Source organism: Notolabrus celidotus, chromosome 1 (assembly GCF_009762535.1).
Source record: "Notolabrus celidotus isolate fNotCel1 chromosome 1, fNotCel1.pri, whole genome shotgun sequence".
NCBI classification, from domain to species: Eukaryota; Metazoa; Chordata; class Actinopteri; order Labriformes; family Labridae; genus Notolabrus; species Notolabrus celidotus.
The window spans coordinates 19683342-19693341 of NC_048272.1; positions in this window are offsets into that span (position 1 = coordinate 19683342).

The window sequence follows — 10000 nt, forward strand, 5'->3', positions numbered from 1 at the left end:
AGCTCTCCTGATATTTATGAGAACCTCATACAACCATACTTCAAAAAGTCTAAACTATCCTTTTAAGAGAGTCCGTTTCCCTTCATAACCTGTAAAGTATTACCCTCTCCTCGGTTGCAGACTGTCTTTATAAATCTCCAGTTACTTCTTGCTGTTTAAAACACTGGATGTTTTCTAACAAAAATGAAATGAAATGAATGAAATGTTAAACGGTGCTGAAAAACGTGCCTTAGAAGTTACCTTTTGCTTTTGTACTTTTGAACTAACATGAGCTGAAAAATCCTTGAAAACATGTTTGCCAAAATTGAAGCTACAAGAATCCCCCCCTCATAACTGAGTGAGGGATGCCTTCACAGTACTGTTCATTTTTCTTTGTTTACGCACATGTTAAGAGTATTATTATGGTTGTTGTGAAAAAAACAATGAAAATGTTAAAAATAAAATAAAGTATGAGGAGGATTTTACTGATGTGCATTAAAAATGGTTTTCTAACATCAAACTATTTCCTATAAATAATTTTACAATTTTCCTATAAGCAAGAAGCTTCAAGAACTACTGCAAAGATAGCATGCAGGTTAGACTCTAGTAGCTGTGTATGTGTTCAAATATGTTCCTGCTATTAATAAAAAGTTTTATTCATAATCACACACGTTACATGAAGGGGTATACAACCTTTAAACTTAGCTGGAGTAATGCCTTCAGTGAAATGTGTGTCTGTGTGAATCATGAATCAAGTGTGCACTTTGAGTTTGAGTGTGAAAAATTACAGATTGATGAAAGAGATCAGAGTGAAGGGAGAGGCGGTCACTGTGGCTGCAGGGTTGATTTTACACAGAGATTGCATCACTTTGGGATTTTTACTCTCATTTTGAGTTTCCAGTTCTTGTTAAATCACAGTGACCGACATGGTAGAGCAGAGATGTGGAAACTATGCTGGTCAAAAAGTGGTACAAAGGCCTCTTATAGTCTTACTGATCATATCGGGCAACTTGTTATCATACTTCATCCAGTTCAACTTGACAACTTTTGGCAACTGGGACTCTTTCTTTTTCAAGCTACATTAAGTTTCAGCATTAATCAGCATTAATTGAAAAATCCTCTCTGTATCTTTAGGTTAAAACCATACTGTATAAATAATGGACGTAGTATCAGTGACGTCACCCATCTGTTCCTGAAGCGCTGTTTTGAAGCCAATCGTCTGCGAAATGTTGAATTCTACCAAACTTAGTGTGAAGTAAAGGTGGGCTACAGTGTTCCCGCCTGTCAATCAAGTCAGCTGTGCCTCTCATTATGGAAAACTCATAATCTTAATATCTTCTAAATTGCTACATTATGAAAAAATGTACCCCCGTACAGTGGGTCTCATTCATGAAACGTGAGTAAATCTGTGTTTAGATTTGCACATGAAAGCTCATGCTACTAAAACTCTACTCCGGATTCATGAACGGCGCGGGAAACTCAGATTTGAACATAAACACGTGTAAGATCATGAATGCTAACCCATCGCAAATTGACAGCGCACTCCCTATGATCATCAATTAGCATAAATCCCCGCCCATGAATAGCAAAAAACTACCATATAATTACACTAGTGTTGAGAAGTTTGTCTCTTTTCAGAGAGATCTTTTAACTTGGCTCCCAAAGAATAGCCGGCTCTTAATTCAGGATCTTTTCTAGCCGTATATTTTACCTTAACTTTGCAAAATCTAATGGTTTTTGTGTTATCCACAGAACCAGAACCAGAACGAAACTCAAGCAAACAGAACCAGAACCAAAATCAAGCAAACAGAAACAGAACCAAACTCAAGCAAACATAACTAGAACCAAACTGGAGCAAACATTATTAATGTCCTCAGTGCAGGTTGGCATTAAGAAAAATCAGATGCCTCAGCTTGGATGGGCTGAGGCATTTCTCCTCTCAGTGAGTATTTGCCCTGTCTTAGAGAAGACTCTCTCCCCTTTTTCAGGGAAAGCAATTTTTGGAGGCAGTTAATGAAAATATCAGGGTATTTGGCAATTCAGTAGCCAAAAATAATAGAACTGTGTGTCCAAATATAAGGGTCAGTCATCCAAAAAAAAAAATATATATATATAAAAAATATTCACCATAAAAAGTTTAAACTATATATTCACCTCATTAGTGTACATTTTTTTCAAAAGAAATGTAGAAATAGAAAAAAAAATGTAAAATAATGCTGCTGTGTTAGTGTTTGTTATTTTCTGGCCTTTTTTCAAGTAAAAGCTGCCTCAGATTTTTACTTTTTTTTCCTGTGGCATTTTCTTTTTCTTGGAATAAAGAAAAACAATTAGAAAATCTGTCAAAAGAAGTTTTAAAACACAAGTAGACTGTAAGCACAGATATAAGAGGTTTGTTTAAATCAACCATTCACTCCTGTCCATGCAATCTTTCATGCATTTCTTTTTCTTTCAGTCACACAGCTCTGTTTACTCTCACCCTTATCCTTCTCCTCCTCCTCCTCTCAGACATTTCCTCACTGCCCTGCTTTTATTTATCCGGTCAGACATCACATTTATCTTCCTGCTCTCCACATACCTGCCCTCTTTTTTGGCACTCCACTGTGCATATTCCCACAGCTACGCCGCCCTCAGTGTTTTCAATAACCTCAAACGCAACCACAGAGTGCAAGACACGCCACATCAATACCTGACTCGATGCATGAAAGTGAAAGGTGTATTTTCTGCCTGCTTTGCAAATATAACGAGAGTAATTAGAGCGATAATGCTGCATGCACCTGGAGCTCGAAAAACAACTGATTTCATATTTTCCCAACACCCAGGTGTAAACTGATGCTCCTCAAACACACACAGGAAGAACACGTAGTCAAGGTTTCTGTCTATGTTTGCTTTAGTGATCACGCTGCAGTGACTCTGGCTAGCTTGAATGCTCTGCTGTCCTCGAGTGTGAGGGAGCTGCGAGCCCTTGAGAGAACAAACAGAACAAAGGTAAGTCATGTTGGTATTGTGCAGATCCTTGTGGGGCCTCTAAGAGAAGCATGAATGGAAAAACATGCACAGCTTCCATACACATAAAGACACAGATTCACCTGTAACAGCAGCTGCATGTCCATCACCCTCAGAGCTCTCAAGGGCTTATTTTTATTGTCTGGGTTTGAATACTGAACAGCACACTTGATGGGATTTACAGAAGCGGCATGGGTGATCTTGACAATCTGCTCGACCACTCAAGATCCAAATCATTATCTAAAATATGATTGGATATAGTCAGAGGCTGGACTTAAGTTTAGCTTTGATGCAAGAGGCAATCAGCTTTTTATGCAACTGTTTCATCCACAGATGCAAGGAATTGTGGAAAGAGAAAATCAGATGCAAGGTTCTGCAGCAAGGAAAACAATCAGGACTACCTAAAAGCTAACGGAGATCAGCACAAGAATTCAAAACTAACGTAAGTACTCACCTATCACCGCACAGAACGCTTACAGAGAGATCAATCTAACACCTGATTTGTGAATTTATGAAAATTACGAAACAAAAACGACTGAAAACGCTGGAGTATGCATGCAAGACCAACAGTTGGCAATTGAGCTTCTGTATTTTGTAACTTTGTAATGAAATACCACCAAAGAACATCACCGCCTGTGCATAAAGATATTCTTCAACACAGCGGTAAGAACAAACAATAAAGTTGGATATATGGTGAACACACCCACGGTAGTCCACCATTGTTGTTATTGTCTTCCTACTGACGCACCACTACTTGACTGGGAACGTGGTGCGCATCAATATCATGAGTTGATCTTTAGTTTAGTTTTTTCCTTGTGTCTCATGCCTTGGTTCCTCCCTGTGTTTATTCTGTTGTAAGTTATCCTTTGTCTTCCCCATGTTTAGTGATCCATGCCTTGTGTTTTAGTCCTTTGTGTATTTTCTTGTTTCTTAGTTTAGTCTTGTTTCTAAACTTGGGTCCTCCTTCAGTCTTTCCCCAAACGTGACAATCAATACATGAATGGCGCATATTACTTATTTACACAGCAACAGACTCAGATGCATTTTCAAAAAGTTCCACCCTGGAACCTGTTTTCAAAAGTTTCAGTCACAGTTTACGTGTAAAAGAATGTCCAAAACACAATAATACCTTACTGTTTTCTGTTGAAAATGTTTCTGTGTAAACTGCCCCTAACTGCTGGCATTTATGTGAAAAAGGTCAAAGGTCAGCCTGAGTGTCACGTCAATGTCACTGTCAAATATTTTTTCCTCCAATGTTCGTCCAGAGTTTGTGAACACAAGCTCTGAGGAACACTTCGAGGATTTGAGTCACATATGAAGTGGATCACTTTTTTTTGGCTTCAGTCAAAATTCACTTTGACCTTTAATTGTTCTTGGAAAAACAAACCAGAACAAATTGTCAAGAATGACCCGATTTTCACTTTTAAAAAATAAACTTTAGGAGCGTTGAGTCAGCCGAAACCCAAACCAACAAGAAGACTCTCTGAGCCTGTTCACACTGATGGAATCACATCTACAGTGTCTTGGTTGTCTGCCACACTGTAGGTCAGCCAATGGTGGATCTGTCCAAAGATTGTCCATTAAAACAGAAAATCTAGTCACTGCACAGATTTCACACTCCAAATTTTAAACATGAAAATAAGATAATCTGCTTAATTTGCCAAATATGTGTACCAACAAATCAGTTTGATGTAATTTAGGTAAATCTGGTTATTCTAACTCTGGCAATATGTCAGAGTGATTTCCCAGATTGGCCCTGAAGCGAGGTGATGGATGCATCAGTTAAAGCTATTCAGAGGTATCAGTGTGTTTCTTTATTTATCATGATATCCGACTGAATGATGTTTTTTCTTTCTTTTGGTTACAGAAAGCATCAGAGAGAGGTCACCGTTAATGAATGACCCGTGTTTATGTTTTGTTTGTGTCAACCAGAGCAGGAGGTGGTGGAGGTGGAGGATAATGGGTGAGAGGGTGAAGGTGGAGAGAGAGAAGAAAAGAGGAGGTGAAGACGGAGGGGGAGGGATGGCCAGCAGCCCAACAAGCTGTTGATTAATACGTACCGCTGTGCTGCCTCTCCTGAGTCCTGCATGCGTGCAGGTTTGACATGTCCTCAGGCTCACACCTGTGATTCCTCCGAGTCAAGGACACACTCGCTCCCTCTCTCCCGCTTTCTCTCGCTCGCTGCCATTGTTGGCCGAAGTAATAAAAGGAACTCAATTTGTCAGCTCTGTTATTGTGTTAGCACCGATCCCCAGAGAGGATTGAAAGAATGATTTTATGCTTCAGGACTGTGGACGTCCACCACAATGAGACAACGTGTTACTCACAGCGCCGTGAAGTGACCAATATTTCTGAAACCACATTAGCCTTAAGATTGTTTAAAGGGATATACGGTCTTTATTCAACTAAGAAAATATGACAAGATCTATTCCAGTCTGCAATGTGGCTTTCATGAGACACAGTTATAATTTGGCATCTAAGACCAGTCTTTGACTCATCATTGTTGTTATCCAATAGAATAAAACATTTCTTTCTAATATTTGCATCCATCGGCTAGCTTTAATATCTTGTGCATTGCTGCTTCAGCTACCACCTGTGTTGGTTGGCTGTCTCCCCAGCTAGCAATTTTTTGTTCTAAAAACTGCTGAAAACATTACAGAGAATATTACTGTAATGTTTTCAGCAGGAAGTTTTCTTTGTGTTGACAGAATGTTCTTGAATAACATTCTCTACAACATTTTTGGTAAAAACCCTCATAAAATGTTAATTGACAACACTGCCTGATGTTATGCCGTAATGTTCTTGAAACATTATCAGCGGGAAGTTTTCTTTATGTTCACAAAATGTACTCAGATAACATACTCTAAAAACATTCAATAATCTGTGACCCAAAGAATGTTACCAAAATATCTTTTGAATGTTAAAGATAAAAAAATCTGTCTGATTTGAGGCGTCAGAAACATCCTGAAAACTTTGAGAACGTTACTTATTTGTTATTAAGTAACATTGTGGGAACATTTTATTGGAAACATTCAATAATCTTTTACCTAAAGAATATTATCAAAACATCATCTGACAAAATGTTCTTCATTCAGTAATAGTTAACAAAAAATTAACATTATTTAAATCGATAAACATCCTTAAGATGTTCTTTGAATATTACACTCAAAATTTTGTCTTGAAACATAATCAGAACTTATAGGGAATGTTATCCAATGTTGTGGGAACATTCTCTGCTAGCTTGGTCCATACTGAGTTCTTACATTTATTGATTTGAAAACATCGTATAACTATGTCCATAATTCCTACAACTGTTAGCTGCAATTGTACAAATTGTCATCTGGCAGAATCTGGAGGAAAGAGATGCATCAGTGGATCACAAAGATCATCAAAGGCAGGCCACCCAATGTTCACCCTTGACACTATAAGTGCAGGTTAAACATAAGTAAAGATGACCCATTACATTCTAAAGCAGATTTCACTCACCAGCAAGAAATAAAGCTCCCTGTAAACTAACACTGGTGTGTAAATATGTTAATCATAGATTATAAAAGACGACTATTTTATGTTTTGCTGAATTTTCAAACCCTTTCCTGTTTCTTCTTTATTTCTCTCTCTATTTGTTGCATTGTTTCTGTTACCTTTTTCCAGTTCCCCTATTTCTCGTTCTGTTCTCTGAGATTTAAAAAAAACCTCTCAAATATCTCTGAATGTTTGAATATTTTTTACTAAATATAAACTAAGAAATGGATACTTCATGTTTTGTCTCTTTTACACTTCCACAAACAGGATAGGAGTTAGCATATGACCCCACAGAGCTGCTGGGGTCGAACCCTCGACTGTGACTCCAGGGTTAATTATACAGCATGGGGTTAGTGAGTGATAAAGATTATTGATATATTTAGTGTACACATCACTAATCAAGTTTAATTGAATATATAATAATCGCTCTCCTGATTTGGAAACTCTCAGAGGATAAGACGCTGCAGTTAAAGACTCTCCATCCTAAAAATCTCACTCAATATCCCAGCTGCTTCTTGGGGGAAGCAGCTCAGTAACCAACTGATAGAAAACTACATTAAATTGGTCATGCTAAGAAGGCCCTCAGAGATTAAACCAATGTTCATATGTGAAATAGATTCACCAATGACATTTTTATGCCTCAGGCATCTTGAGTCCCCTAGGAGGGCTTTCTCAACCCTTAACCTTTTCACACTGCGGCCTTGTGCATCTGTCACAGACGATAACCACATCAAAATTGATTCCAATTACCCTCCAGTCCAGAGCAGTCAGCAGAGAGGGGGCGAGAAATCTCCACCCAGAGAGACGGTAGATCGGGTGCATCGAGTGATGCAACAAAGTAAACGCTAAGCTAAATAAAGCTTGAGTTGGTGTGAAAAGCCTGACTTACGCTCTTCTAATTATTACACAAAATAATCTTCAGAGCTCATTACTCTCTAAAATCAAGGGAGTCATTGTTTGCTCAGGATTTTAAACCATAGATGATGTGGCAGGAACCCATCGCAACAACTGACATTAAGAGAAGCAGATATCTGAAGAAAGATTTTAACAAAAGAGCATAAGTAAAACAAATATTAGCCTGTGTAATAATATGTATTTTTAGAAAATCGTAGAAGAAAAAATGAATTTATAAAATGTTTGGATGTATGAGCTTTTGACAGATTTTGTTCAGTAGTTCAATTCTATGTGTACATACATACGAGTGATTTAAATATTTACATCTTACTACCTACAAAATTATTGGATTGCAGACTAATCCCCTAAAACTGTCCTGGGATGAACCGGCCATATTTAGGGTTACTTTCAGGTAACATTTTGTTCTGGTGAATGAAGACAAGACTGAAGTCTGAAATCTGCTGTTCCTTTTATGGCCACTTGAGGCTGGCCACAAAGGTGAGTTAATCCCAAGTGGCAACCTCCAGCTGCGAGAATTAAAGCCTATGTGGAAGTGCTAAAGCTGCAGTTCATCAAGTGTCCGCTTGAGGCTGGCTCCGGAAGTACCGTGAACCACATACACACAAATTGAAAAGAGCTGATCTTTACAGCAGAAATAAACATGTTTACAGCCTGGTACAAAAGACGGGTGTAGTCTGGATAGCTCATTTCTCGATCGGCACACACTGTACAGGGGGGTGAGTTTTTTCATGACTTAGATTACAAGTTTTCCATTATGAGAGGCACAGCTGACTTGATTGACAGGCAGGAACACTGTAGCTGTTGGCTAGGAGGCTCAAAGCTCGCCTCTTTACGTCACACTTGCTCGACAGCAGTTATGTTGAGTTCAAAATTTCCAATATGGCCCCCGCAGATGATTGGACTCAAAACAGTGCTTCAGAAACAGATGACTGACGCCACGGATACTACGTCCATTATTTATGCCCCATGTTGAGATGTTCATGTTTACAGCATGATGTGGGAAACAATTTCTGTCTCTGTAGCAAATTAACATTAAAATCTAACTAAAGCTAATATTTAAATCTTCTGAATTTATTTCTTGAAGGATTAAAGAAGATGTTTGTCAGAAGTCACCATTTAAAATAAAAAAGATAATTTCTCTACATTGAAATGCAAAGATTAGCAGCCTGTTAATGAAATACAACCCAAATGTATTAAAAGTGCCTCCTCTAACAAGGCAAGTAGCCAATCATGGTTTAAGATCTAGGAGCTCTCCCCCTGTGCTACATTAAATTCATTTCAACAATGTGTAGCTGCAGCGCATTAACTACTGTAACAAAAAGCCTCAAACTTTTCATTTTCACTTGGAGCTTTTCTGAAAGTATCTGTTTGAATACAGGGACTAAATTTTCAGCTTGCTCCTTCTCATCCCTTTCATACTCTCCAATGCACCCATTTTATTAAAAAGCCATAATCCATAGACCAAATATTATAATCCATGCAAATATGTTAACCTGTAAATCTATCTTAAGTCAGCAAAATGTGCAGTGCCAAATGTAGTTCTTTGTACACGTGACAAGAGCTGTTTTATGTGCAGCATAATTAAGACTCATGACTGTATTTCCACCCTCATTATGCAGCCGTTTGTGGGTTTTATCTTTAGCGCTCTATTTGCTCTAATTGTATTATTCCTACTGTCATACTCTTTTATTTCCACAGTGACCCAATTTTACTTTGGAGATCATTAAAGTTTCATTTTATCTGTATCTTTCTTTTCCATCCTTCATGTTTTCCTCTGTTGTGGAGGAGATTTTGGAGTCTGAAAATGAGGCCTGTGAGGTTTCCTTTTGCTCCACTGTTAAACTAAAGGAGTAAAAGTGTGATCAGTCTTTTCTTGCATTAATAAAAACCTCTTTCTTCAGTCTCCAAATTTCCAGTAAATGCCTCTAAATAATAACTTTTCTTCTTGCAGTAAAGTAACCTTCGGGTGTTCCCCCCCCCCCCCCCCCCCCCCCCCCCCCCCCCCCGCTCCAGCAAAGAGTGAGAGAAAGAGAGAATAATGAACAGAGAACATGGACCTGGTGGCTCGATGAGTGCAGATGATGAATGACTGCGGGGAGGGAGTACATGAACCAGAGCAGAGGCACAGCCATTTGTTACTCCGCTGTCACAAATGTATTTTTAATGAATGTGCACCTCTGACACCTCTGCAGAGAGTGACTGTTCCTGGAGGCCGACGTGACCCCAATATTTCCAGTAAAGCGCCGGTTATGAACAAACCCACTTGAGCAGTGTAATGTAAATAACCTTCTCCTTCTGGGCTCCTCATAATTGTCCCTACCTGTGCCGAGGATATGGGCCGAAAATGTGGGCCGTTTGTGCTCGTATTAGGTGGGACGCGTTCACCTTGAATCACTCCGTGTACACACTGTTTCTCAAAAAGGTTGTTTTTCTTACCAAAAGTCCTTCACAGAGGCTCAATTTATTTCCTGATATCATCGCAAATTTACATTTTTCCGCTGATATATGGCAGCTCCTTTAGATCCTCCGGCCTGTGAAGCAGGAGTTTAAATATATTTATGTTACACTTCCAGTCAGTTTA